The sequence below is a fragment of the Oncorhynchus tshawytscha genome, linkage group LG03, assembly GCF_018296145.1.
Source record: "Oncorhynchus tshawytscha isolate Ot180627B linkage group LG03, Otsh_v2.0, whole genome shotgun sequence".
Taxonomy (NCBI): domain Eukaryota; kingdom Metazoa; phylum Chordata; class Actinopteri; order Salmoniformes; family Salmonidae; genus Oncorhynchus; species Oncorhynchus tshawytscha.
This window is the reverse complement of record NC_056431.1, coordinates 29,900,761-29,906,760: the sequence shown is the minus strand read 5'-3', so window position 1 is coordinate 29,906,760 and position 6,000 is coordinate 29,900,761.

Genomic DNA, 6,000 nt, shown 5'->3' with positions numbered 1-6,000 from the left:
CAATCACTGCCCATAGATATCCCACCTAAACAGTTTAGGTAATGGGATAAACGGATATCAAGGTTTATCTGGAACAGTAAGAGACCAAGAATTAGAAATACAACATTACCAAAAAACTGGGGGGTATGGCCTTACCACACCTAAACGATTATTTTGTGTCAGCCCAATTGAGACCTCTGGTGTGTTGGTGCAATTCAGAATACGAATCCAAATGGAAAGATATTGAGACAACTTGAGACAGAGATACCCATACTGTCAGTGATTAGGTGAATGGATAAGGCGGAGTCAGGTGCAGGACACAGGTATGAGTAATAATCAGAATTTACTCCAAATTTAAGCAATGTTCCAACAAGGAAAAACACAAATATCCAGAGCACAAAAGAAAGAAACCAAATGACAACGACAATCACGCACAAAACTGAAATGGAAGCCAGAGGGTTAAATAAGGAACATTGATTGTGGAATGGAAACCAGGTGTGTATAATGAAGACAAAACAAAATGAAAATGAAACATGGATCGGTGGTGACTAGAAAGCCGGTGACATCGACCGCTGAACGCCGCCCGAACAAGGAGAGGGACCAACTTCAGCGGAAGTCGTGACACATACAGTCAGTTTTGGGAAATAAGGACATGGTAATAGAAATATCAATAGACAAAAATCAGTGGGTTCATTTCTTTCTGAAGACATGGTTTAGGGTAGTTAAGCAAAACTATTTAGACAGAGAGATCAAACTGCTGAGTTGGCCCGCATACGACCCCAGCTTCAACCCTGCAACTCTAGACAGCAGATTTAAACAATGAACACAGAAAGGCATCACATCATTCAGTACAATTATAAGGAATGGGGACCTAGATAACTTCGAGACCTAAGTAAAAAACATGGCTTGGATAAACAAGATTTTTACAGATACAGAAGTTCGACACAATTTCTTAAGGGAGATAAAAGTGACTTACCCTCGAGCACCTCAAAAATTAATCAATGTATTCACTAATGCATACAACTTGGGGAGTAACAAAAAAACTATTTCAAATCTCCACTTGGGTATTCAATCCTCAAAGAAACATTCTACAAACTATATTAAAAAGAAATGTGAGGAGGAACTTAATTAACATTGAAATAACTGATAAAGCATGGTTGCACATATTATAGACTCAACAAAGTTCCACCAACTCAAGGTCATGGAGAAAATTCTGTTGGAAGAATGTTATACGTTTCTTCATAACACCTAAACTGAAATCAAAACAGACTGCTTGTTGGAGAGAATGTGGTCTATTGAGGGTGGATCACACTCATTTGTTTTGGACCTGCCCCGCAATTGAAACTTACTGGGGAGAAATAAGATCTAACATTGGAAAAATAATGGGATTTGACATAGAACAAACATTCATTTCTTTGTACTTGGATGAAATACCTGATAACTTACACAATAGAGAAAAGTACCTCTTGAAGGTTCTACTGGCAGCCAGTAAAAGGCTATCACTAGGGAATGGCTACAAAAAGACCCTCCCACAGTGACACAATGGATAGACATTGTCAAAGAAATACACCACACGGAGCGTATGACCTTTGCTTTAAGAACACAAAAGGAGAAGTCAGGAATACTGGGAAAAATGGGTTTCGTACTTGAAAAAGGTCTAATTCAAAGATGTCAATGTAACTAATATGATGAAGGTATGACGTGCACTGTAACTGCCAGATCTTTTTTTGTTGTTCTTTTATTTTACTTTATTTGTACTTTCTATGTGTTCCTACAATAAAAACAAAGTATATAAAAAAATAAAAACTTGTTCTCAACTGGCTTACCTGGTTAAATAATGATGAATAAAAAAATATGAATCACTACAAAACATATTGTTTGACCTCTTATACACTATATTAGGCCCAGCCTTTGGAACTTTGGTTTTTCTAGATATGGCTACTATATTGTGATCACTACAACAGATAGATTTGGATACTGCTTTAAAGCAAATTGTTAAAGATGTGATCAATACATGTTGAGAATTTCATTCCTGGCTAGTTTGTAACTACCATGGTAGGTTGGCTGATAACCTGAATCAGTTTGCAGCCTCTGGTTACAGTTTGACGTTTTTTCTTCAGTGGGCAGCTTGATGAGAGCCAGTCAATATTTAAAATCACCCAGAAAAAATACTTTTCTGTTGATATCACATACTTTATTAAGCATTCACACATATTATCCAAATACTGACTGTTAGAACTTGGTGGTATATAGCAGCTTCCCACAAGAATGGGCTTTAGGTGAGGCAGATGAACCTGTCGCCATATTACTTTAACAGTATTTAACATGAGATCTTTTCTAAGCTTTACAGTAATGTGGTTCTGAATATAGACCACAGTACTGCCTCCCCATTGGCATTTCTGTATTTTCTGTAGATGTTGTAACCATGTATTGCTCCCACTGTATCATCAAAGGTATTATCTAAGTGAGTTTCAGAGATAGGATATGAATCTCATCTGTTACTAGCAAGTTATTAACTTCATGAACCTTGTTTCTTACGCTGCATATGTTAATGTGGGCTATTTTTTAGCACTTTTCTGGGACGCTTGATTGTTTTATTACTTTACTGGGAAACTTATCATAAGTATACATGCTCATGTTATTTATATTTGAGCTGATAGTTCTTAGTGATGAGCTTCGAGGGCACTATGGTGTTGAGCTGTAGTTAATGAACAGCATTCTCACGTAGGTGTTACTTTTTTTCCAGGTGAGAAAGGGCAGCGTGGAGTGCAATAGAGATTGTGTCAACTGTGGATCTGTTGAGGTGGTATGCGAATTGGAGTGGGTCAAGAGTGTCTAGGATGATGTTGTTGATGTGAGCCATGACCAGCCTTTCAAAGCATGTCATGGTTACAGACAAACTTACCCTAGTAAAACTGACTATCCTACCGATCCTCGACTTCGGCGATGTCATCTACAAAATAGCTTCCAACACTCTACTCAGCAAACTGGATGCAGTTTATCACAGTGCCATCCGTTTTGTTACTAAAGCACCTTATACCACCCACCACTGCGACCTGTATGCTCTAGTCAGCTGGCCCTCGCTACATATTCGTCGCCAGACCCACTGGCTCCAGGTCATCTACAAGTCCATGCTAGGTAAAGCTCCGCCTTATCTCAGTTCACTGGTCACGATGGCAACACCCACCCGTAGCACGCGCTAAGGTGAAATAAAAAAATAAAATAAAAAAGATGTGAGTGCTATGGGGCGATAGTCATTTAGACAGGTTACCTTAGCATTCTTGGGCACAGGGACTATGGTGGTCTGCTTGAAACACGTAGGTATTACATAGTCAGGGAGAGGTTGAAAATGGCAGTGAAGACACTTGCCAGCTGGTCAGAGCATTATGTGAGAACGTGTCCTGGTAATCCATCTGGCCCTGCAGCCTTGTGAATGTTAACATGTTAAATAAGGATAGGACCATTTTTTTCAATTTTCGCCTAAAATGACATACCCAAATCTAACTGCCTGTAGCTCAGGACCTGAAGGAAGGATATGCATATTATTGATACCATTTAAAAGGAAACACTTTGAAGTGTGTGGAAATGTGAAATTAATGTAGGAGAATATAACACATTAGATCTGGTAAAAGACAATACAAACAAAAATATATGTGGTTTCTTTTTTTCCATCATTTTTGAAATGCAAGAGAATGGCCATAATGTATTATTGCAGTTTCAGCGCAATTTGGATTTTGGCCGCTAGATGACAGCAGTGTGTATGCAAAGTTTCAGATTGATCCAGTGAAGCATTTCAATACTGGACAATATTTTGTATCAAGTCTGCCCAAATTTGTCAATTGATACATTTTCAAGTATATAACTACAGAGAACATACAATAATGATATGGTTAATCAAAATTTAAGTTTACACACTCCCAGGAATGTCATACATAATGGGTTATTAGCTTTTACACTAACTTTCACACATCTCGATGGCGTGGTGGGTGTGGAGCCAGACACAGCAGGGGTTCAAACTGAAGAACCCAGTTCCCTACATTTGAAAATAAAAATAGATTGTATCAAACAAAACTACAAAATTAAACTATTTTATTCCTGGGACCCTCAGGATGACAAATCAGAGCAATATTACTGAATGTAAGTACATTATTTACCTTCAGAGGTGAATGTATCAATCCAGTTGCCATGATAAAAGTATTGTGTTGTTGTGCACTCTCCTCAAACAATAGCATGGTATTTTTTCACTGTAATAGCTACTGTAAATTGGACAGTGCAGTTAGATTAACAAGAATTTAAGCTTTCTGCCCATATAAGACAAGTCTATGTTCTGGGAAATGTTCTTGTTACTTACAATGTCATGCTAATCACATTAGCACACGTTAGCTCCACCATCCCGGTGGAGGGACACCGATCCCGTAGAGGTTTTGAAGGTCTTACTCAAATCGGCTACGGAGAGCGTGATCACACAGTCGTCCGGAACAGCTGGTGCTCTCACGCATGGTTCAATGTTGCTTGCCTCGAAACGAGTATAGAAAGCATTTAGCTAATCTGGTGGGTCCAACAAACCATCAAACTTAGTCCATTTGCATTTATAGGTGACAAAATGATTGTCTTACCTCTTCAGTGATTGTCTTCCACGCAGGGCTTGATTCGCTTGAAATTGGTTGTGCTCTGTGTTAATAATTGTTTGCAACACTTACTAATAAGGCAATCAGGTCAATCGGGTTCATCTGTCAGAAGACATCGTGAACAGGTTGACAAGACACCTTTTTCACTAGTGTAGCAACACTTCATGCAATGTAATCACAATTTTTTGTTTGTTTGGGGGGGTTACCATTATTTAACTAGGCAAGTCAGTTAAGAACAAATTCCTATTGACAATGACGGCCTACACCGGCCAAACCCAGATGGGCCAATTGTGCACTGCCCTATGGGACTCCCAATCACGTCCGGTTGTGATACAGAGTGGAATCAAACCAGGGTGTGTAGTGATGCCTCTAGCACTGAGATGCAGTGCCTTAGACCGCTGTGCCACTCAGGAGCCCAAAACATCATATGTGAATCGTTTCACGAAACTAGGGGTACACTAGTTCACTACTTCACAGGAGCTCCATTTGAACTTAACCTTTCATGTGCCTTAATAACAAACTTGTATGCATATGTAAATACGAATACAATTGTTAAATTACAAGCCTAGTTGGTTTGGCAATGGAAAACACTAACAACCTTCCTGATAGACATGATTGGCTGAGATAATGAGTGGGCTGGACATGCCAAGAGATGAGCTCGGTTTGGTCTGCCATGTAGCACGCTTCTTTCTGTCTATAACATGAGCTGGTCAGTATGTGTAGATAATCCTTTCTAACACAGCTTTTTTTTTAAAGATATCATGTAGTAGAACTGCATAAATGTTGCTCTCCACTTTCTAGAGGACCGAGTTTTGAAATCAGTGGAATTAGAGTATGATAGCTATGTTAGCTAGTATGATAGCCCTATTTGTAAAAGACCAAGTCCATATTATGGCAAGAACAGCTCAAATAAGCAAAGAAAAATGACAGTCCATCGTTACTTTAAGACATGAAGGTCAGTCAATGTGGAAAATTTCAAGAATTTGTAATGTTTCTTCAAGTGCAGCTGCAAAAACCATCATGCACTATGATGAAACTGGCTCTCATGAGGACCGCCACAGGAAAAGAAGACCCGGTGTTACCTCTGCTGCAGAGGATAAGTTCGTTAGTGTTACCAGCCTCAGAAAATGCAGATAAATGCTTCATAGAGCTCAAGTAACAGACACATCTGAACATCAACTGTTCAGGGGAGACTGTGTGAATCAGGCCTTCATGGTCAAATTGCTGCAAAGAAACCACTACTAAAGGACACCAATAAGAGGAAGAGGCTTGCTTGGGCCAAGAAACACGAGTAATGAACATTAGACTGGTGGAAATCTGTCCTTTAGTCTGATGAGTCCAAATTTGAGATGTTTTGTTCCAACTGACATGTCTTTGTGAGACGCAGAGTAGG